We start from the raw sequence: 25131 nt of genomic DNA, 5'->3' as shown, positions 1-25131 counted from the left end.
AATATTATGACAGCAAATAAATGCACAGGGGACAGACAATTATAATGAACAAATATATTTATTACAAAATAACAGCTCCAAATTAGACACACGTTTCGTGGTCAGTCCCATTGAGGCCTTCCAAACGGAACAAACAAACAAAAAAAACATCCAGTCAAAATTTATATTTACAAACAAACTAAGTAACAAAGTCAGGAGGAGCGCTGCTGTGTCGATGCAGCGACGCGTTTTCATTAGAAATTGAGTTCTTTGGATTTTGTTCTCTTTCTTGAATTTAATTGGCTGACGGATTTTTACAATGTTTATTCTGAAATATTTAATCCTTCTTAAGATTGATGGGTAGCTCTCTACCTCCTCCCTTTCCCCCGCCCTCTCTCTCTCTCTCTCTCTCTCTCTCTCCTTTCTTCATCTATCCTCCTCGCTCACTCTCTATTTCATTCTGTCGCACGGCAGCCAGTCTCTCTCTCTCTCTCTCTCTCTCTCTCTCTCTCTCTCTCTCTCTCTCTCTCTCTCTCTCGTCACTGAGCTTTTAGAAAAAGAAGTACATAGTAAATCCCTGGGAATAGAGTGAAAGCATAAGGAGTTGAAGCCGAAAGCTGCGAGCGAGGACCCGGTGGCTTTTCTGCGTGGAGATCTCGAGATTCTTCGGCCTCGGTGAGCTTAGCGTCCGCTCCACACGCGCCCGGTTCCAGCGCGAGCGTGGACACATTTCACGTGCTATTGAATTCCTTTTAAATATTTATTATTGTTGATATAATATTAATTTTTATTATTATTATTGATATTATTTCTTCAGACCGCTCGCTGCAGATCGGAGCAGTTCTGGAATTGTCGTTACTTTCAGTGTGAACTGTTTTGCATTCAAATAAACAAAGCAAAACAGACAATAAGCATAGCGTACTTTATGCGAAATTAGTCCAATGAAAATGGCTTTGAATTTGGTCATGTGGACGAGAATACAATCGCATGCAAAAGTTTGGATACACCTCGGCAACTCGTGTTACTAATTTTCTCAAATGCATTCTGGGAAATTATACATACGGCGATTTTTTTTACTATATATATATATATATATATATATATATATATATATATATATATATATATATATATATATACGTGTGTGTGTGTGTGTGTGTGTGTGTGTGCATGTGTGTGCATGTGTGTGTGTGTGTGTGTGTGTATGTGTGTGTGTGTGTGTCAGAGTAGTGTCCCCAGTATTTTAAATTCGCCAAACCAGTTGTAATTTAAAACAAAATATTTGTGTGTGTTCTCTGTAGACACTTTTAATATTTGACAGATGTCGAAGCTTGACTGTATATCTGCCTGTTTACATGTATCTGCATAAATATCGATATGTTTTAGAATGTGAACTGCTTTAACTGAAAACCAATAAATTAAAAAAAACAAAAACTAGCATGCTAGCATACTAGCTTTATGCTAAATGCAGCCAAGCAAATAAATCATGCTTTTGTTATTTTGGATAAGAAGGGCCATAGAAAGTCGTGAAAAAAAAAACGCTAAACTGTGTGTTGGTGACTTCCATTCCCCTCGGCCCCGAGCGAGGAGTGAGTGATGTTCAGGGAAGCAGCTCCGCAAGCCGCTATTCTGATGCTAATAAGGAACAGCTCGCTGTTGAACTTGATGTTGACTTCTTTCTTTGCGACTAATTTTTCTCGGTCACTTGTTTGTGGGAAGATTTTTTTTCTCAGGCTCCTTTCATGGAGGATTTCGTTTTTTTTTTGGGGGGGGGGGGGGGGGGTAGAAATAGATTGTGCCTCATCTGAGGATGTTTGTGGCCTTGCTTTTGAACTTTTGAATACGTACGTTTCTAGTAATGAAATTTAATTTTTTAAAAATAGTAAAATAGTAAAATAGTAATTGTACATTATGAAATGATTTTTTGATTCTAATTTTTAATAGACTTTAACACGTCTGGTAACGTTTCTTTCTTAAGACTAGTACGCAAAACATATATTTTATCTTTGCGTATTTTTTTCGTGAAGGTGTTTGTGTAGATTATTTTCGTGGATTTACTTGCATCCAAGATTTATTTTTCCCTTAAATGATCCCACACAGTTCAACAGGTGCTAGGCCTTAAAGCCCGCGAATGCAGGGAAGACCATGTCATAAAAACAAACGCTAGTGTTTCCATTCTTTGCTTGTCGTTATTCGTGTTTACGTTTTTTCCATTTTAGCGTTTTAAACTCACACACTTGAAAGTTTAGATTTCCGCTGTGTTAAGGCCTCCTAAAGAAACAGGCTTTAATAATGTAATATTAATGTCAATAAAATACAGAGGTAAATGTATATTTAATATCTGATTTAAACATGAAAGAAATACAGACATTAAAAAATGTTAAATTTCAGATGGAAATTGAGATTCTTATCTTTTGGCTCTTGAAAATATATTATCGTAACACACACACACACTTATCACTGAAATACCACACAGCTAAAGAGCTTCGCAGTAGGCCACAGTCTCGCGCTGTATCTGTGTATTAATATTCTTCTGTTATCAGATTATTTCCCGCGCGCTTCTTGTCGCCGCATCTTCACCGGGATAAGATGAGGTTGGAGAAATGTAGATAAAGGGAATGTGTTCATATGTTTTGGGCTTCAGCACCGAGGACAGCGTTCGAGCTCCAACAGCAGGCCCTTAAACCCCCTCAAACCCACCGTGAAGCTGTGACCCGAGTCAGTGCAGTCAATGAAGACTTTTATTTTATTGTAGCCTTAAAAGGAACACTTGACTCTAAAGTGCAGCGTTCAAAACAGATATTAACAAGTGCAAGTATAAAATAATGTAGGATTTATATACATTTATATAATGGCTACCAAATAATAATCTATTACCAAAGAGATATTTCTCTAAGAATAATCCCAAGTACAGCATCTTATTCTGTACGTTCTATATTTCTTATTTAACCCTTTCCTGGTTTGTTTTTTTGTTTGTTTTGTCACTTTTTCGCTACAGGTCCCAACGCGCTGTTATTTCATGGACTAGGAATTATAGATGCATTCCAACATGATTTGGATGGTTTCCACCTGTACTGAAAACACACACACACACTTCCACCAGAATTAGGTGTAATTCATAACAATCTTAACACAAATAATACAAAATATACTGAAGTGGACAACGATAAAGCAAGGTGAACAGGTATAAATCACAATAATAATAATGTTAATGTTAATAATTATTATCCTTATATTTCGCTAGTGTTTAGAAACAGGCCTCAGATATCCCATTAGAAATAAACACTCACACACACACACACACACATAATATATATATAAAACAAAATGGAAAACGACGGGATTCTAGCTATATCACTGAAAGTGACAGAATCAGAGTAAATAATACAAACGTATTTTGAAATGTAGGTTTACAGTTGTCTTTAAAAATACTGCAGGGCTTTACTGAATATTCCAGCAATTAATTTGGAGTGTAAATAGATATTAAGTTGTTTATAGACATGGTGCACGTGTAAACGTGGTGTGTACACATCTTCAGAACATCACAGAGTGCGTACAGAAAGTGTGCATCATACAGGGGTAGATTAGTCTGTAAACCGCATTTAGAGTCCGTGTTGAGTACACGGTGAACTTATTCCGCTGTAACCGCTGTGGGATATGTGTTTTATTGTTGTAATTAATATTCCTAGAGGCCAAAAAGAAACTTTTAAACGCCTGGATGAAATGAAAATCTAATTGAAATTGGCTTTCCATCCCGCACGTGACTTTCTGGGTTCTAGCTCAGTCTCGTGCACTGTGCACACACGGAAATGTACTGGGAAGGGACTTTTTTATTGTCATTTATTTTTTTTACTAAATTATGATTAAATACATGGTGTAAATCAGAAGGGCCCGCGTGGCCCACTGCTCCTGTAGAGGTCGATGGCATCGTACTTCCCCTCCACACGTGTTTTTGGTTCATTCCATTTTGTAAACCTTACGTATGCAGGCGAACGTTGAGCATTGCATTGTGGGTAAGAACCCACGAGCGTGCTGAAGCACGTGTGCACGTGCGTGGGACTTGTTTGTCAGCTGCAGGGAATGGCATTTTCGTTGATTTATATTTAGTGGAATTGAATTATTTTTGAATATTGAGATAAATATTTACGTAAATATTTTAGTTAGAGTCTTTTATATTAAACACACTTAAAAAAAAGATGGTTCCTCGAGGGTTCCTGATTAAGTTAATGTTGCCAGTGGTTCTTCTGACGGACAGAGAATGTGCTGTATATGGTTCTGCAACCGTTTTGAAAGTGGTTCTGTGTAGTATCACAACCTGAATAACCTACATAGTCGCACCTCACAACGAACAATCTAAGCATGCAAATGGTTCTATATAGAACCTGTGTTTCCAAATAGAACCATCGTGTTTAATCAGAAACTCTTGAAGAACCATGTTCTCAGTATAACAGCACATTCTCGCGCTGGAAGCAGGGCAGGGTCAGACACGGTGTAACAGGCGTGAGGCACATTTTACTAAATTTGTTTATTTGCTGAATTTAATAAAACGTAAAAGCGGCGTGTTTTTTCCATGTTGTTCTATATTTTGTGAATCTCAGTTTGCGTGTGGTTTCCATTTGGAGCCGGCGTGACCAAACTTTTGCACGTCACAGTTTGTGTGCACGTGCCTCGTCAGTCAAGCACTGTGGTTACTGTAAATTCAGACCCAGTGATCAGTGGGATTCACAGTAAAATGACAGCATTAATATCTCAGTGTAATCTGGGCATTCTCCGTATCTTTATTGAAGTGAAGTGTGTAAATGGACTCAGTGGTCAGTGGCCGGACGGTGTTACAGTGATGAGGTGTTTGCTGAATATCGAGGCCATCTTCGCGCTGAAATTTCAATGTTTCAGAAGCAGCCCCTCGCCGTGGTAATTGTATTGTTATGTTAATCACCGCCATTAGTTTGGAGTTTTCACGCGCGCCTCCACAGCGCGAGCACGTGGTCCACACAGATCAGACTGAGAACCACACATTCGTAATAATATCATAATTTATATCAGGCTTTCTTTAATTAATTCACATTTTTGTGGAGAGAGAGAGAGAGAGAGAGAAGTAGGATCTTGATAATTACAATAAAAGTTTAAATACAGTATTACAGCATTGTTAAGGGTGAGTGAGTAAGTGAGTGAGTGAGAGAGGGGGATATTTATGATAAAAGCTTCAGTTCAGTCTTACAACATTGTTTATAGTGTGTGTGTGTGTGTGTGTGTTTGCGAGAGAGAGAGAGAGAGAGAGAGGAGGGGAGAAAGAGAGAGAGAGAGAGAGAGGGGCGGGGACACGAGTGAGTACCCTGTGGCTCGTGCACTCGACGCTGAAAGTCTTCCCCGCGCGCTGCCATGCTGAATGCTGAGGAAAAGGAGCCGGAGTTTAGAAGAAGCCCTCGGGCTCGCGCGTCTGGATTACCGTGTCATTCAGAGGCAAAAGTGTGGAAGTAATGGGGGCCGCGCGAGAGTCCGGTGGGTGAATGCGATGCAGATGGTGGGCTTCCTCGCGCGCACACAGCCTTATGTTTTAAAGCCTGGGCTAATTGGAAGCATAATGTTTATAGCAGCTAACAGCGTCCCAACACAGGACCGGCTGAGTGTCCCGTGTCCCTGTGTCTGTCTGCGTGTGGTATGTCCTGTGTCACTGTGTCCAGCTGTGTGCAGTGTGTGCTGTGTGTCCTGTGTCACTGTGTCTGTCTGCGTGTGGTGTGTCCTGTGTCACCGTGTCCAACTGTGTGTGGTGTGGTGTGTCCTGTGTCACTGTGTTCGGCTGTGTGAGGTGTGTCCTGTGTCAGTGTCCGACTGTGTGTGCTGTGGTGTGTCCTGTGTACAGCTGTGTGCGGTGTGTCCTGTGTCACCGTGTCCAGCTGTGTGAGGTGTGTCCTGTGTCACCGTGTCCGGCTGTGTGAGGTGTGTCCTGTGTCCGACTGTGTGTGCTGTGGTGTGTCCTGTGTACAGCTGTGTGCGGTGTGTCCTGTGTCACCGTGTCCAGCTGTGTGCGGTGTGTCCTGTGTCACCGTGTCCGGCTCTGTGCGGTGTGGTGTGTCCTGTGTACAGCTGTGTGCAGTGTGTCCTGTGTCACCATGTCCGACTGTGTGAGGTGTGTCCTGTGTCACTGTGTCTGGCTAAGTGCACTGTGGTGTGTCCTTTGTCACCGCGTCTGGCTGTGTGAGGTGTGTCCTTTGTCACCATGTCCAGCTGTGTGCGGTGTGTCCTGTGTCACTATGTCCAGCTGTGTGCAGTGTGTCCTGTGTCACTATGTCCAGCTGTGTGCAGTGTGTCCTGTGTCACTGTGTCCAACTGTGTGCGTTGTGTCCTATGTCACCGTGTCTGACTGTGTGTGCTGTGGTGTGTCCTGTGTCACCATGTCCGGCTGTGTGCAGTGTGTCCTGTGTCACAGTGTCCAGCTGTGTGTAGTGTGTCCTGTGTCACCTTGTTCGTCTGTGTGTAGTGTGTCCTGTGTCATTGTGTCCGGCTGTGTGGGGTGTGTCCTGTGTCATTGTGTCCGGCTGTGTGGGGTGTGTCCTGTGTCACCGTGTCCAGCTGTGTGAGGTGTGTCCTGTGTCACCGTGTCCAGCTGTGTGTTGTGTCCTGTGTCACTGTGTCCGGCTGTGTGAGGTGTGTCCTGTGTCACTGTGTCAGGCTGTGTGAGGTGTGTCCTGTGTCACTGTGTCCGGCTGTGTGTTGTGTCCTGTGTCACCCTGTCCGGCTGTGTGAGGTGTGTCCTGTGTCACCGTGTTCGGCTGTGTGAGGTGTGTCCTGTGTCACTGTGTCCGGCTGTGTGTTGTGTGGTGTGTCCTGTGTCACCGTTTCCGGCTGTGCGCTTTGTGTACTGTGTCACCGTGTCCGACTGTGTGCGTGTATCATGTGTCACCATGTCCGGCTGTGTGTACTGTGTCACCGTGTCCGACTGTGTGCGTGTATCATGTGTCACCATGTCCGGCTGTGTGTCCTGTGTCACCGTGTCCGGCTGTGTTTGGTATGTCCACTGTCACCGTGTCCGGCTGTGTGTGATGTGGTGTGTCCTGTGTCAGCATGTGCAGCTGTGTGCTATGTGTCCTGTGTCACCATGTCCGGCTGTGTGCAGTGTGTCCTGTATCACAGTGTCCGACTGTGTGCAGTGTGGTGTGTCCTGTGTCACTGTGTCCGGCTGTGTGCAGTGTGTCCTGTATCACAGTGTCCGACTGTGTGCAGTGTGGTGTGTCCTGTGTCACTGTGTCCGGCTGTGTGAGGTGTGGCATGTCCTGTGTCACCGTGTCCGGCTGTGTGCAGTGTGTCCTGTGTCACCGTGTCCGGCTGAGTGCGGTGTGGTGTGTCCTGTGTCACTGTGTCCGGCTGTGTGCAGTGTGTCCTGTGTCACCGTGTCCGGCTGAATGCGGTGTGGTGTGTCCTGTGTACAGCTGTGTGCGGTGTGTCCTGTGTCACCGTGTCCAGCTGTGTGAGGTGTGTCCTGTGTCACCGTGTCCGGCTGTGTGTTGTGTCCTGTGTCACTGTGTTCGGCTGTGTGAGGTGTGTCCTGTGTCCGACTGTGTGTGCTGTGGTGTGTCCTGTGTACAGCTGTGTGCGGTGTGTCCTGTGTCACCGTGTCCGGCTCTGTGCGGTGTGGTGTGTCCTGTGTACAGCTGTGTGCAGTGTGTCCTGTGTCACCATGTCCGACTGTGTGAGGTGTGTCCTGTGTCACTGTGTCTGGCTAAGTGCACTATGGTGTGTCCTTTGTCACCATGTCCAGCTGTGTGCGGTGTGTCCTGTGTCACTATGTCCAGCTGTGTGCAGTGTGTCTTGTGTCACTGTGTCCAACTGTGTGCGTTGTGTCCTATGTCACCGTGTCTGACTGTGTGTGCTGTGGTGTGTCCTGTGTCACCATGTCCGGCTGTGTGCAGTGTGTCCTGTGTCACAGTGTCCAGCTGTGTGTAGTGTGTCCTGTGTCACCTTGTTCGTCTGTGTGTAGTGTGTCCTGTGTCATTGTGTCCGGCTGTGTGGGGTGTGTCCTGTGTCATTGTGTCCGGCTGTGTGGGGTGTGTCCTGTGTCACCGTGTCCAGCTGTGTGAGGTGTGTCCTGTGTCACCGTGTCCAGCTGTGTGTTGTGTCCTGTGTCACTGTGTCCGGCTGTGTGAGGTGTGTCCTGTGTCACTGTGTCAGGCTGTGTGAGGTGTGTCCTGTGTCACCGTGTCCAGCTGTGTGAGTTGTGTCCTGTGTCACTGTGTCCGGCTGTGTGTTGTGTCCTGTGTCACTGTGTCCGGCTGTGTGTTGTGTCCTGTGTCACCCTGTCCGGCTGTGTGAGGTGTGTCCTGTGTCACCGTGTTCGGCTGTGTGAGGTGTGTCCTGTGTCACTGTGTCCGGCTGTGTGTTGTGTGGTGTGTCCTGTGTCACCGTTTCCGGCTGTGCGCTTTGTGTACTGTGTCACCGTGTCCGACTGTGTGCGTGTATCATGTGTCACCATGTCCGGCTGTGTGTACTGTGTCACCGTGTCCGACTGTGTGCGTGTATCATGTGTCACCATGTCCGGCTGTGTGTCCTGTGTCACCGTGTCCGGCTGTGTTTGGTATGTCCACTGTCACCGTGTCCGGCTGTGTGTGATGTGGTGTGTCCTGTGTCAGCATGTGCAGCTGTGTGCTATGTGTCCTGTGTCACCATGTCCGGCTGTGTGCAGTGTGTCCTGTATCACAGTGTCCGACTGTGTGCAGTGTGGTGTGTCCTGTGTCACTGTGTCCGGCTGTGTGCAGTGTGTCCTGTATCACAGTGTCCGACTGTGTGCAGTGTGGTGTGTCCTGTGTCACTGTGTCCGGCTGTGTGAGGTGTGGCATGTCCTGTGTCACCGTGTCCGGCTGTGTGCAGTGTGTCCTGTGTCACCGTGTCCGGCTGAGTGCGGTGTGGTGTGTCCTGTGTCACTGTGTCCGGCTGTGTGCAGTGTGTCCTGTGTCACCGTGTCCGGCTGAATGCGGTGTGGTGTGTCCTGTGTCACTGTGACTGGCCTATTTCTATTACTGTGCCTTTAAGATTGACGTAAGTCAATGACATCTCATCCCATTGGCTGCTGTTCGTGGCGCCTCATTCCAAAAGGCTGTGAATGGATAGGACTTAACTGGCGTAGAGTGAATAGGCAGATGTAAGTGAGGTGGTGGCTGTGACATCATAAAGACTGCAAAACAGGCTGTTTAGTTTCTATACATGGACTGTATGGACTGAGGGGAGGTCTTCATTAACACGGATGGCCCCACATTTGGTGAAGGCTGTATATGTTGGGAGTTTGTTTTCATGCATTTTGGGAACATTACATTGATTGACATTCGTCTTTTGGGGTCATGCCCTAAACACACCCCTTACCCTAATACTCTCATCCTAAGCCTAACCCCTAACCCAACCCTACCCCTTAGCCTTAGTGTAAATGTATCTCTAATATGAAGCTTAGACTAACTTTAACACATCTCCACCTGAAAATGCAATGGTAAATGTCATGGTTTCCACAAGGAAGACAAGTCCCCACAACGTTGGGTTTGTAAACTGAGGAATGAGATGTTGGTCTCCACAATGAAAGTGAAAGCTGGTGCACACACATGTTTATATCCATGCTTTGTGGGGACTTTACTTTGACATTCTGTTCTTGTCTAACCCTAAACCCTAACTCTAGTCCTCTTCTACTCATAAGGTGATCATAATACCGGCCTCAAACGCAAAACAAAGGCCTTTCAAAATGGAGAGACTCCATGGCAACCTTCTTCCACAGCCATGCAGTCTTTATGGAGCATGAGGAGGGAAATCACTATTTTTTAAAGAAATTAACCCTTCACTAACCTTTGCCTTATTGTTTATACTGTGGACCAGCTCATGGTGCTCGCACACTATTGGAGCCCCAACAATGTAAACAATCAAAAGGTTTATAAACGTTTATTTTATATTTTATTTATAGTTTTTCATGAGTCTTGGTTTTAATGTTAAGGATATAACCCCACGCTCGAGCATGTGTGTGTGTGTGTGTGTGATAGGGAGAGAGAGGGAGGGAGGGAGGGAAGGAGAGAGCGCCCCTCGCGCGCCAGCAAGTGCGGCTGCACCACGTGACGCAGCGCGGCGTGCGCGCGCGCGGCCCCTTTAAGACCCCTGGCGGGTTAGTTTCTGTCTTTGGTTATCTAGCTGTATGAGTTTATGAAATATCATAAAGCTAGAGAACCGAATGTAGAAACTGAGCCCACGCGCTTCACGACAGATCCACGAGACTCACGGAGAGGAGCACGAGGCTCACGAGGGGGCCATTCGAGCTGAGGACACAATCATCAACACCTGGATCCTCATCATCCTCGTCACCATCACCATCATCAGCTTCATTAGGGCTGCTGCTTGCATATACACTTCATGCACGTGCGCTGCGGATATTACGGCACGAGACGCCTCACCCCCCCACCACCTCCACACCCTCCGGCACCGTGCATGTGGCGCGCGCTCACGACGGTCGGGCACGTGTACGGAGGGTGTTTATTGCGTGTTGACGATAGTCGGTTTCTTGGCGTCGGTCTTTTGTGTGGGTTCATTGTATGGCAGCAGCGCCGAAGCGGTTAACGGTGGCGCGCGCGGCGATTGGTGCGAGGCTCGCGCGTCACGTGGGGGGTTTGAGGTGGCGTTTCGCGCACCGCTCACATCCCGCGCGATCATAGCCCGTCACAAATAGAACGAGTGACTCCCTATGGCCACTGCCGGTCAGCGGTGCTGAACGGACAGCAACGGAGGCGCGGGCTCAGCTGACCACTGGTGACGTGTGGTGTTTGGAAAGACGAATTATGGCATTTTGGCTAACATCTGTTTAAAGCATCTTCATTTTGGCCGAGCTCTGGTCTCCATTTGTTACAAAGGATCATAGGATGTTTTTCACCAAACTGTTTAGCCTCAGGTCAGTGTCCAGTAGGAAAAGAGCTTAGGGATGTTCCTACATATAGCCCTCAACTCTGGGCTTGAGTTGTCTTTGTAACTCTTAAATCCCAAGTTTCTTCAGGTGAAAAAGGACAATGAGAATCTCTCCTGTGTCAGATGTTTCTTAATTTCAGACTCTGATCAACCACTGCAGCGTTAGAGAACACAGCTGGACTTTAAGCCCATTAATGCACCTTTGAGGGTCCATTTCCATTACCCTTCAGTGACCACAGTGAGACCAGGAAAGGGGCCTTTTTTCCTGACAGTGCTGGAAAATTAAAACAAAATCTCTTAAATTAGCTCCAAACATCTGCACTGTTTGACGTCTGATGTTTGAAGTTTATTCTCATTGTTACAAACACAGTGAGGTCGTCTAATGCCGTTTGGAATCGATTGGTTGCAAACGTCTGCATCACATGGCGCCAAGTGTTGTCTGTTCCAGCAGGTGATGGGGACACTTTACAAACTCTTGTTTATTCCAGTTCCTTCTTTTAATAATGGAGCATAGCCACTCAAAGCAGTAAAGGAGCTGTAAACCTGGTCTAACACTATTTTACAGGAAACAGAATTAAAAATAGACTTTTAAAAGTCATTAATACAAAGTCACAGGTATTTGTTTGTGTTCTTGACTTGACCACGTTCATATTAAATTAACTATTTCTGTAACACACTTTGGTTACAATGCAATACGCTGAATTGTAAATGTTCACCAGTTTAAGGTTTCTTTTTACAGCCTGTACTTCAAGTGGATGTTCTTTAAATTTTAGATTATTTACGTCAAACTTTACACCCAAAGACAAAAAAAAACAAAGAAAACCCTATTTTTGAAAGCGCATGTACAGCACCAAATAATATTTTATTATTTATTTGAATTACACTGGTGTATTTTCATCGTTTGAAATATTATCCAGAATATTAACCCTTTCTTCTTGTGGTTTTAGTTTGTATCGAAGTGGAGTAAGATCATTCATCACCGGCTTCATCAGAGCACTGTCCAGCACTGTCCCACCGACCAGCGACTGAACCAAACGACAGGTGAAACAGTTTATACGAACATTATTATTACAGTAACGCAAGGATTCTGCTTAATGAAGCCCACAGCTACAGAACGATAAAACTAACCCTCCAAATAAGGGATGGACAATATGGGGGTTAAAAGTATAATAACAAATATAAAAATTGAAGTCATTTTCTAATCTATTACGAAGCTGAATTATTACACTGTACACTGCATACATTAGAAAGACTTTGACTAGACACCATTATATGAGACAGAAACCACCACAACATACTGTAAAGCCATAGCTACATCGCTTTATTATTAGCTACAGCTCCTCTCTTTAGTTTTAAGACGATGTATTGTTGTGAGACACTGAGGTCACAGGGTTATATTTATTAGATGTATTCTATAAAGACGTTGTAGTAGAGTTAATCATGGTGCTGGAGGTCTCTGTCCATTGTGGACATGCTTGATTTTCTCTTTGTTTGGAGTGATTTCTGTATTCAAAGCTAAGTGTTAAACACTGGCACCATATCCTTTCGAATCAAGGAGCCAGACCCAGGATATCTGTGATGAGCTGAAGTGTCATTTATCAAGCGCTAAACATACAACACCTGTACCTGCCCTCGCTGGAGATCATGTGTCTGTTTACAGAAATGAAACTGTACAGGAATCGTAAGGAGCTCCAATAGATAGTTCTCTGAGGAGACTGCACATAATGTAATGGCACTAAACCTATAAAATACTATTATTTATTTAGTATACTGTTTAAACCAATGATTTTGGAGCCTTTATTGTACCAAAGAATATGCATTTACCCTCTAGATTACATTCAGATGATGTCAGTGCAGCTTGTAGAAATGCAGATGGTGTAAATTCATATTGTGGAAACAGACAGACAGTGAAATATCGTGTACATTTTAACCGTAGTAAATTCAGACAGTGTGTATTCAGATGTAATTACGGATGGTAGAAATTCAGACTGAAGGTATTTGGGTTGTCTAAACTCAGAGGGTGTAAACTCAGACTAAACAAAGGTGGTATAAATTCAGACGGTAAGTGCTCAGTAAATCTCAGATTGGAGGGATTCACAGGATATAAATTCAAGTGTAAATGCTGTTTCACATAAAGTGGTCTGGTAGCAGGTGAACCTCTATAAATGAATGTGGAGAATGAGGAGATGGCTGGGGGGGGGGCACAATAATAAACACAAACAGCTGATTTCAGCTTAGATTCATAGTCATCTGAGACCTCACAATAATAAACTAATTTGTGCTTAGCTTGTAGTTTATTTAAAGTCTGTTCCAAATACAAACAGATGTTTTTACCTTTGTTTGAGGAACAGATGACACATTATTTAAAAATAAATACGACAAGTAATAAATAAATGTCAATATTAAAAAAACGTTTCTAATGTGTCACTGAGGAAACACTGAGACCCAGTCTTACCCCCACCCTTCTCCAGATTCTCTCTTACAGCTGAGTTACTATTAACTACAAGTCAGTCATTTATTAAAAAGATAAAAAAGATATAAAAGATCAAAATATTCAGTTAGATTTTTAAGTGTAGTATTTATAAACAGACACTGACAGATAAACAGATCACATTTGCTTCTCCTTTGAAGTTATCTGGGTTTTTGAAGCGTTTACTAAAATGCAAATAAATAACGTGTAAATAGTGAGAGTCTCAAACATTAATAAATATGGAAAGTTATGTACTTTTTCTGTTAATTCTTTCCAAAACACACATTTCATAATTGAGTTAAACCTAACTTTCCAAAACATGATTATTTTGTCATCACAGAAATGAACAAGCGTTACACATGACTGTAAACAACAGGTGTGTTTGGAATGCAGTTTTACACCAATACACTGTGTTTACCGTATATTTATCATACACACACACACACACACACATCTCCAGCTGAGATGGTGTAGAATATCTAGAGTAACCCACACTAGTGTAAATGCGTGTGTTTGGTCTGTTGGGGGAAAGAGAAACACTGAGGCTGGGCCTCTTTAACATTTCTATGCAAACTAGAGCTTGAATAATGAGATGTATTTATGAAGGGCGATGAGGAAGGAGGTGGGGGGGGGGGGGGGGGGGTTTGAAAGGGAGCAGACTGGAGACTGAATGGAGAAGGGGGGGGGGGGGGTGAAGGATGAGGAGCGTGGTAGTGGAGGGTGGGGGTCCAGGGGTCTGAGGAGGGGGCTCTTTTTTGGTGGGCCTCCTCTGGTGGGGTGCAGAGCGAGAGGCAGCTGTGAAAAGAGGGGAGCCCTTTTTCCCACGCCCGGCCAGACACCAAACAGTCGCTCCGTCTGTAAGGGTCACGTCACACGGCTAATATATACATAGAGCACAGAAAATATCCACCGCGTGCAAATTAACGAGCTGTCTGAGAGAGAGACAGAGCTAGACACACACACACAGAATGTCTAGAACGTACACTGACGGACACCTGCCCCTTTCTTAGACAACTAGGCCACATTACGCCATAATTACGCTGATTATTTTAAAGGGTTCCAAATGCTTCTCGAAAAATCTATACATTTAGTTTGAAGCATTTATATTATATTGAGGTTCTTTGTACCTTCTGAGATCTTCTCAAACTCATGTCTCATTTCCTTTTACTGAAAGGTCCTTCGGTAACCAGAGGATCCCAAAAGTGGGTCAGAGGAGTGTGGGATTTTGAAGAGAGGGCTGCCACGATTTCTCATTTTAAAAAATCAGTTTAAATGTACGCTCACTCTTAGCTTATTATGATTAAACGCTTTTTCCGTATCTACTCTGTCTGGATCTTTAGTGGTGGTACGACGGTAGACGATCTAAAACCACACACCTATAACACAAACACTTGTAATAAATTTACACACAGAAAAAAATGAATAACACACTCATTAAAAACACAAAATCAATGATAAATTCACTATTAACACATCCACTGCAATAAAAAATAAATTGAAAATACATTGAAATGTAATGTTAAAGTAATAATAATTATAATAAAATGTAGACATTAACAAACACATTAGTAATAAATTCACTAAAGCCACAAACACGTAATAAAAATGTTATTAACAATCAATAAATCATTATTAATTCTCTAAAATCACAGTATAAGTAATGGTGGAGCTGATGTGATGGTGTCTACGTTGTTAGCTCATTCTAAGTGTTTCAGATGTCATCGTTGTGTAATTTGAAAAATTAAAAATAAAGGTACAATTCACCTTCTCAATAAATATAATGATATTAATGAGATTTCTTTCTGGTCTCTGACAATGGGAAACAGACCCTCAGATCAATTGTTACTTGTTTTGCTTGTGATCATTCAATTAATCTGAAAAGTACTGGACTACAGAACACTTAATAATTCATATTATTGATATTGATACAAACTAGTCCCTGAAAACAAAGAGACAGTGAGTGACATTAACATCCACTAGCCTGGCTACACTTGGCCTTGCACATGGACTGTCTCAGAGTCAAGAACAAGTCTGTGTGTGTGTGTGTGTGTGTGTGTGTGTGTGTGTAGGGGTGTTGTTAATGGAACACATAGCAACTTAGCTGGAATGTCTTTCTGCTGAACATTCAATAAGATCTCTGATCTATGTCCATAATGGGGGGCCAACTGATGGTATGAGTGTGTGTTTGTGTGTGTGCGAGGGACACAAGGAATGGGGGTGGGGGTTGGTGTTGGAGTATTCCCACTTCTTTGAACATGGAAGAAATATTCAGAAATCCAGAAAAACTGTCAGATGATTATTAGTTATTAGCTGTTATTCATTATATTACTTTGAGAAGTTATTTGCGATTAATTACATTAATCTGATTAACCTCAATTTGACCCTATATCATTATTTTTCATTAAAAATATGTTTTGTTATCACTGTGAGAAGCCTAAACAGAATGCATTTATATATATATATAATATATATATATATATATATATATATATATATATATATATTTATATATAAACCCAAGTTTAGAAGAACATACAATCGAGGACGCGCAAATATGGATTCCCTCTTTAATCACTGGCATTTAACGTATTCCACTTTTGCTTTTGTCAGTTTGCTGCTTATGTATCCACAGTTGTCCCATCCATCATTGAACTGGAGGGTTACACTCGTGGATTTAGCCACAGCACCAAGCAGTCTGTTGGAAAAATAGCGTGCTGTCTGTATTGTTATTAGTGATTGCATATTATCTGGCACTATGCCCAGCATCCTAATGAACACTAATGAATTCTAAGCCGGTGATACTAGCTCTCCAGTCCACAGGGGAAGCATCAGCAGCTGTAACTTGTGAAACAACAGCTTCCTCTCGCTCTTTATCTGCCAGGTTTATAGCTTTGTTCTGTCAGGGTGGTGAGTTACGAGAGCGCGATATCAAAGGTGCCTCGCAAACATGCTCGTGAAAGTAAAAGGAGCTTTTCCGTCCCTCTCGGATCCGCCGCTTCTTCCACATTAGCATTATTAGCATAACGCAGCGGTCATTAGCGCCAAAGCAGGGCCTTGGGCAGCGCTAGCGTCCGCTAGCCCTCTTTTCACCAGGGTGCCCCCACTATCTGCGTCACGCTCAATTAGCTCCCCCATGCCTTGTTTACCCTTCTTTATGTTCCTGGAAAACTCAAAGACACAAGACCCCGTCCTTTGAGCAAATACAAATCAGCGTGTTGCCCCCCTTTCCCTCCCTCTTTCTTCCCTTTTTCTCCCTCGGATTCAAATGGAAATGAAGAATAGCAGAGGACTCCCTCTAATTAGTTCAATGCGAGGATGCTTAGTGCCAATCAGTGCCTGCTTTGTGCGGGAATGTATAGACCGTTCAGGCGTCCAGAGAATTGCCGTATGGCTTCAATGGCCTTCTCTCGCTCTCTGTTTCTTTCTCTCTCTCTCTCTCTCTCTCTCTCTCTCTCTCTCTGTCTGTCTTTTGAAGGAGAAAAGAAGCACGAGATGAGATGCTAGTAACTTTTTTTAACTGGCGCAGGTGATTCCCACTCTCCACCAGCTTTCGTTCTTGTGGCAATGGTCAAACAAAGGGGCATTGTAAAAAAAATGTTTATTCTGCAAGGAACATGTGGAATATCTCACTTGTGAACCTTGCAGTATATCCTCACTGTCCAAAGAACAAGAGCGACCATATAAAAATAAATATATATTGAATTCAGGTTCCAATCGCTTCCATGACGACAGGTGTAAAAGACCAAGCACCAAGGCATGCAGACTCCTTCTACAAACATTTGTGAATAAATGGGTCGGTCGCAGGGAATTCCAGCCTGGTACCAGTTGTGAAATTTTCTTGCTACTAAATATTTCACAGTCAACTATCAGTGATATTATAACAATGTGGAAGCATGTGGGAACAACAGTAACTCAGCTACAAAGTGGTAGGCCACATATAATGACAGAGTGGGGCCAGCAGATGCTGAGGCACATAGTGCGCAGAAGTTGCCTTGAGTCTATCTCTACAGACCTCCAAACTTCGCGTGGCCTTCGACTAGCTCAAGCACTGTTCGTAGAGAGCTACATGGCATGTGTTTCCATGGCCCAGCAGCTGCATCCAAGCCACCAAGCGCAATGTAAAATGTCGGATGCAGTGGTGTAAAACACGCCGCCACTGGACTCTAGAGCATTGGAGACATGTTCTCTGGTTTGACGGATCATGATTCTCCGTCTGCCATTTCAATGGATGAGTCTGGGTTTGGCTGTTACCCGGAGAACAGCATTTGTCTGACGGGATTTTGCCGAGTGTAAATTTTGTTGGAGGGGGGATTATGGTGTTGGAGTTTGGCTCAGCCTTAGTTCCAGTGAAAGGAACTCTTAATGCTTCAGCATACCAAGAGATTTTGGATAATTTCATGCTCCCAATTTTGTGGGAACAGTTTGGGGATGAACCCTTTCTAAGCCAACATGACTGTGCACCAGTGCACAAAGCAAGGTCAATGAAGACAAAGATGAGGAAGTTTGGTGTGGGAGAACTTGACTGGCCTACAGAGTCCTGACAGAGTGTATAGTAACTGGACGTGACCAACCTCCACACCGGCCATGGTCTCAGATGAGGCCTGAACCCAGGCCAGAACACTGCTGCTGCTGTACTGTTGGGGTTATGAAATGTTTAGGTGGTGGTGATGGTGTAGGGAACATAGTGTTAAAGTAGAGAACAGTGGCTCTAAGCTCTTTTCTGTTTGCAGCTCCTCGATCAATAGCCTCTCTCTCTCACTCTCTCTCTTTGTCTGTCTGTGTGTGTGTGTGTGTGTGTGTGTGTGTGTGTGTGTGTGTGTGTGTGTGTGTGTGAAGCTTGGCACTATCATGCCAGTGAGGTTATAGAATCAGGAAAGAGAGAGTGAGAGAGAGCGATAACATAAAACACTACCACTGTGAATTCTACCACAGTAACTTAGTGCTTTACATACAGTGAGTTTGGGCCTTCAACAACAGGGAGTGTTGTTGCTGTTACACAGCTCCAGGGTCCTGGGAGTTTGGAGTGTTTTCCCCATGTCCGTGTGGGTTTCCTCCTACAGTCCAAAAGCACACATTGGTAGATGGATTGGCTACTCAACACTATCCGCCTACGTGTGTATGAGTGAATGTGTGAGTGTGTGTCGCCCTGCGAAGGACTGACACACTCCTCCAGGGTGTGTTCCTGCCTTGTGCCGGGTAAACTCCAGACCCACTGCGACCCTCAACTGGATAAAATCTCAGGCATTCAGTGAATGATTTTAGGCCTCTTTAACTTTCACAGCCCTCTTTAAGATAATTAAGGAGCCTATAATTTAATTGGTACAACCAGTCTCCAGTCTTCCTATTGGGGATTTCTTACTGTAGTATTGGTTACATCTTTTATTTGCTTTAACCTACTTAACCGCCTGCTTTTCACCTACCAAAAAAACTTTAAACTTTAAAGAGATCACTGCGTTCATTATGCTCTAAAAATAGCTCACAGGCTGGACTCAGAAATTCTGAAACTCTGATACGTCTTGGGTTTTGACCACCTGCTTTAAGTGTATATCTCAGTGTGCACTTACATCAGCAAATATCAGTACCTCAAAATACTTTCTCTCGCTCTCTCTCTCTCTCTCTCTCTCTCTCTCTCTCTCTCTCTCACACACACACACACACACACACACACACATTTGTTTTGATCATTTGTTCCTGTTTCTCTCTCTCTCCCTCTCCCTGAGGTTGGCCCGGTGTGAGGGATGCAGAGGAGAGGAGGGGAGGTTGCTATGGTGACAAATTGTTGGAGTTAACCAGAGGGGAAACAAATAAAGAGCAGTTAGGGTAGAGAGTAGTGTGTGTGTGTGTGTGAGAGAGAGAGAGAGGGAGAGAGAGAGAGAGAGAGGGAGAGAGAGAGAGAGAGAGAGAGAGAGAGAGAGTGCACTGGGAGTGAGTTGGCCACCTGCAAGGTTGCCATGTTCTGTTTAAAGTGAAGAGATGCTGAAATGTTAATGCAGTTGTCCACAGAAGGATTACAAAGCTTTATCTAAAAAAAAACAGTTTCACAGTTTCAGCTTCTTCCCATAGGCTTCTGCTACAAGTTTGGACGCCTTAGACATATGAGGTTTTGAATGCTGTATTTAAAATGTGTGTGTGTGTGTGTGTGTGTGTGTGTGTGTGGAGCATGATAATACACAAAAGGAAAAGTGAGAAAAAATTGGCTCCTTTCATTTATTGCAAATACATGAAAGTCAGAAAAAAACCTGTACGTTCAGATCCTCAGAGAATTGCTGCATATGAGTTTGTTCTCTGTAGAGTAGGTCTTAACCTATTTACACTGAAATCAACAAAACATGCCATGAGCAGGGGCCTTTAAACATTTGCATTTTGATGTGTAATATCTGCATGACATTTTGCAGACGCTAATATTGACCGTTATTTACAGTTTCAGTAAGACTCGTTCTCAAAGTGTCCTGGGTTTTCCTGCCCGAGCTGGGAATTGAACCCTGTGTGTAAAATGAAGGGCAGCGGTGTTAACAACCATGCTACACCTACCAACCTATAGCAAGGTCTCCTTCCTGTGCCTCCACAAAGCACAGGGAAACACATTGAACTTATTACCTGTGGTAACTGACTGTATGATACAGATCTGGGAGATATGCCAGAGTACATCTTTAAAAGCTAGAACCTGTGGGTTACTTCCTTATCATGTATACCTTGATCTCCCACTACTATTCTCTCTCTCTCTCTCTCTCTCTCTCTCTCTCTCTCTCAGAATTCTTTCCTGTCCTCTCTCGCTCTCTGGCGTTATCAGGCCTGTATCCTCTAGATGCTATCAGAGATAGATGTCTCGCACTCCTCACTCATTTTACTTCAGCTCCAGCATGAAACAGAGAGCCAGAGGCCCTGCAGGACTCTTGCTTCACACCTACTTCATCTCACACACCTGAAAACTCCAACCCCCACCCCACCCCTCTCTCTCTCTGTCTCTCATTTCTTCTATCACTCCCTCATTCCCCACCCTGTTTTCCCCTTGTCAAGTGCTCTACCAGGCTTACTGCGCATTCTGATAACACACAAGTCTTCAGAATTCATACCAAGATCAAAGACTTCACTATCATGGCCAAAAAATGTTCATTTAAAGGCAATAAAACCCAAATAACACCTGATATTGCGGCCAATGAAATTAGGTTTGTATTTTAATGAGCGCTGTGAAAGTTAAGAATGTAACCTATAAGAAGTAGTTTGTTTTTTTTTTGACCCTTTACACCATCCGTATTGATGCAGCCTGGGGCCCAGATGCTCGTGTGCTGTATGCTGCTCTTGTAGAAATCTTGCTCTTGCAGATGTTTGGAAAGTTTTTGGACAGTTCTTGTGAAGACCTATAAAAATTAATGAGCAGCAAAGTAACAAAAGCAACAGCAAAGTGGAAAGCTTCAGCGCCCCTCAAGCCCTTTTCTATCAAAAAAATTTAACTTGGAATCTTCAAACAGTTCAAGATTATTGGATTCTTGGTGCTTCCTGATACATGTTTATGCTCATATTATTACAGAACTGCATTTAACTAAGATCAATGTAATTGAAAACTTTTTATAACAGCCTAAAAACCTAGTTTCTAACAGTGATGTTCATAGCACTCCACTCTCTCCTCTTACGATCCTGACTCATAATATTTACAACTTTCTCTCCTCCCCTTGTCCTTCCAAGGCAAGTCCAAAGCCATGGGCCAAAAACTAGCCCCCTTTTCACTGGCAGACAGACCAACACCACCCCCCCCCCCAACCCTGCTTTTCACCCCACTCTTCCATTCACCTCCAGGGCTTCCCTCCCACCCTTCATCCGTCCCTCCATCCCAGCCATCCATCCACACTTAGTACAATAGAGCTGCTTTCCTCAAGGCTGGACAGGCGCTAGGCCTAAGCTAACAGTGGGGTGAGGGAAGTGTGAATGTTAGCGAGCTCCATTGTCCCACATGGACAGAGAGTTAACACCCATGTCTGAACCCCGTGAATGGAGTTATTGTGTCTGAAACACCCAGCTCGCACCAAACCCCCCTTCAGCCACATGCTCCCACATAACACAGTGTGCATGAAAGTGCTTAGCATAAAATACTCAACACTACCTATGGCTTGGTATGTAGTTTGGGGAATTACATAATTTCCCCATAAGTGTAGGTACTAAGCCAAGTGAGTTGTGCAGCTTTAGTTTATGACTGAGCTACAAGTAATGGAAAGCTAATATTAATTAGCATTGTTCTGCATTCCAAAAAAGACTTTCACTAAATTGTGTCAAGTTGTTAAATAAGCTCTGATAGACTTTCTGGTGTGGTTTCTGGCATTATTTTTATATTTCTACTCAAACATATCCAGGATACATTATACCCTGTATAATTAAAAACAGTGGCAGCCATTTTAAACGTCTGTATTTACATCCCTGTGGACTCTACTGGGCCCAGTATATGGTCAATAAACCAATGTATGTTGGGCATTCTAAGTTTGCATTATATAATGAATGATACCCTACCAATCAAGTACAGTGGAACCTCTACTAACGAACACCTCTACTAATGAACTTTCCAAGATACGAACCGGGCATTTGAATTTTTTTGCCTCCACCAACGAACCATGACTCTAGAAACGAACCCGGGCCTCCACCGAGCCGACGGCGGGAAATGGCCACTGACCCCAATAGGCGAGTCTCCCAGCGCCCAGACTTGAGTGAGCTTTTAAGATTAGCAAATTGTAGCTTTAGCAATTTAGCATTAGCGTAAATAGCAGACATCGAAATTCGTGCTAGGTTAAGCCGTATCTACGCTTCGTCTCCCCACATTCACCCGCCTACTCTCCGTTATTCCACCCCCCCCCCCTCCCGTCATACAGCCAGTGCCCGTGTTACTCCTCCAGCCAGTCGTCACGTCTTCAAGGTAGCGATGTGTAACCACTTATAACTTTTTTATTTCTTTTTTATTACTGTTACCACTGTATTTCTCTTTTATTTTTAGTAACGCTACATGCTACATTTTTACTAATTTGAGAGTGTTGTAAACATATATCAGTGCAAAAAGGGTGACTTTCGGGGTGGGGGCTGGAACACATTAATTGCTTTTCCATTATTTTAAATGGGGAAAATTGACTCGAGAAACTAACTTTTCCACTTACGAACCACGTCACGGAATGGATCAAGTTCGTAGGTAGAGATTCAACTGTACTTTAAACTTATGCTGATTAGCAACCATTTAAATTCTATTCATTGTCATACTGACCTCAACTGGTGCCCAGTTATTAAGTAATTTCAAAAAGACTCATTTACGTGGTTTCCATCACTGTGCAGAAGTAGAGAAATGTAAACTACATAACTAAAACCTGTAGCAACCATCCTGAATGATTCCCTATTGTACCAATTTGGGGGAAAACAAAAAATAAAAAGACTACCTTGAAACTAAATGTAGTCCATCAGCCAGGACATGTTTAGTGTCCTTCTTGTGTCTCTTGATTTTGCTACAAGACTAATGTAGCTAATAATAACTGTAAGCTTAGGCTAATTGGCATTATGAAAACTGTAAACTTAAATTATAACACTGTTCAAACAGTGTTAAGTTTTATAAGGTTGTAGCCATTGTTTGAATAATGCTTTCATAGACATTAATAAAGACAGTAGCAGCCATTTTGAATTTAATTAGGTAAATGCTTATAAATAGAATTGCACATGATTTTTATTGTATTTCAGCTAAATTATAGCTAATCTTTAAGTATGATCCTGTACATGAAGCTATACATTGTTGAACATATCTCTAAATCCTTCTCTCTTTTTCTTTGTTTTCCTTTTTGTTCTGCAGAGCAAAAAGAGAGGAGCGAGGGAGTGGGAGGTGTGAGATGAAGGATGGATAGCGATAGATGGATGAACTCGGAGTTGTCCGACTCAGATTGTGATCGCCGGGGGGCTCTCCTGCTATCTTCCTCCTCTTTCCAGCCTGGGGAGTGAGCTAGCGCACTAAGGCCAGCCAGGGTGAGCCGTCATGGGCCTGAGAGGTAGCCTGAACCCCCCCTCGGTCAGCAGCACCTCTGGAGCCCAGAGAGAAATCAATATGAGGAAAGAGAGACTGATGCAGGATCACCCAAGCTAGCCCCCCAGCCGCGAGCCAAATGACCTCACGCAAACACACACAAGCACACACAAACAAGCGGTCTCACAAGTTAACGTGCTAATATACATTTCAGCTCTCTTTCTCTCTCTCTCTCTCTCTCTCTCTCTCTCACACACACACACACACAGCCATACATGCTAACAAGCTAACATCTATACACATTTGCTTTTTTCTGTCTCCATAAGCTCATCGTACATGCAGTTTTGCACTCTCTCATACATGCTACCATGCTAATACACATTTATGTTTTCTCTCTCTCTCTCTCTCTCTCTCTCTCTCTCTCTCTCTCTCTTTCTCTCTCTCAAACACACACATGCACTAGCAAAGCATGTTAGCAAAGATCTCTCCCAACTCCTACACACTTAACAATGTGTATGTGTGAGGTTTACCTTGAGGGCATGTTATTTTGGAGCAGCTCTCTACCACCCAAAAAGGCCTCAATTATTTCTCCTGAAGATGCCAAAAGGTCTTTGCTAGTTTCTCTCTCTCTCTCTCTCTCTCTCTCTCTCTCTCTCTCTCTCTCTCTCTCTCTCTCTCTCTCTCTCTCTCTCTCTACCTTCAGCTCTGCCTCCTCCCACTCTCATAGCACAAGAGAGAAATTATTCAAATATGTTTGTACAACGATGAACTTCCTCCCCCGAGTGTCTCATTGTCCATTCAGTGGCAAAGACTTGAAAGAAGAAAGCACTTTCCTGTGCTAACACTCCTCCGCAGCAGAAAGGCTAACACACTGCCATCCTTCAGCCACAATGACCACCTCGCTCTCATCGGTATCACCCAATTTTCACACAAGAACAACAGCCACAGCCAGTCCAGCAATGGGACAGTGTGGACATAGCTGTGTCCATCAGAGAGTGCGGCCGGCAGAAGTGGTGTGAAATCAGCGAACTCAAATAAAGGCCACTACATATTTTCAGCAAGGTGAGTCTATACAGTTTGCGTGACACTACATTTGAGTTAGTTCTTTGTTTAAACCCTTTATATGTGAATTCTGAGCAATTGAATCATTCACATGTACCAGCTTAACAATCGCGAGTGTGTAAAATGGGATGCTCTGTTTGACCATTCACAATAGCAGATGTGGACTATAGTGGTATAAAGCAGAGGGCTGTGGAGCAGTGGAAATGTGTTCTGTGCAGTGATGTGCTCCAACCATTACTGTTGGAATGAGCTGTTCCTCTGTGACCTGGAACAAATTATACACATTATCAGCACTAACAAACTGTGTATATATATATATATATATATATATGTGTGTGTGTGTGTGTGTGTGTGTACATTAAATATACATTTTGCAAATGAACAAAGAGTGACTTGCTAAATCTGATAAAGGAATGCAGTCGTACCCAACGTCACTCCTGCAGATTTGTTCTCTTACAGCAACCTACAACGGTCCTTGGCTCTTTGTTGTATTGTAATAGAGCTTGTGTTAAATTAAGAGTGTTATTGGGTGTCTGGCAATGCCAGTCTGGCCAGCGTTGTCCTGCTGGCGCGGGACAAGCATCTGGCTGGCACAGCCACAGACAAAATGGCCGACGCAACTGCTGACTGGCCCTTCCCCTCCCAAAGATGGCGGTACCTTTTTTTTAACCGCTTGCCATCTGTGCGACCGTTAGCCATATGCAAATGTGGTCTAATTGCA

At 43.6% G+C, this 25131-nt stretch overlaps 1 long non-coding RNA gene across 2 annotated transcripts; it reads left to right on the top strand.

The window, feature by feature from the left end:
* Positions 1-515: 515 nt before the first annotated feature.
* LOC136675339 (uncharacterized) lies at positions 516-23388 on the top strand. 2 transcript variants are annotated; one of them, XR_010796171.1, is made up of 3 exons: positions 516-654; positions 11847-11940; positions 23181-23388. It is a non-coding gene; the product is annotated as an uncharacterized lncRNA (long non-coding RNA). The 2 variants fall into 2 exon arrangements; XR_010796172.1 differs by lacking the exon at positions 516-654 and adding an exon at positions 5363-5478.
* The last annotated feature ends 1743 nt before the right edge of the window (positions 23389-25131 follow it).

This window comes from Hoplias malabaricus, chromosome X1 (genome assembly GCF_029633855.1).
Source record: "Hoplias malabaricus isolate fHopMal1 chromosome X1, fHopMal1.hap1, whole genome shotgun sequence".
NCBI lineage: Eukaryota > Metazoa > Chordata > Actinopteri > Characiformes > Erythrinidae > Hoplias > Hoplias malabaricus.
This window is presented reverse-complemented; position numbering and strand designations above follow the sequence as displayed.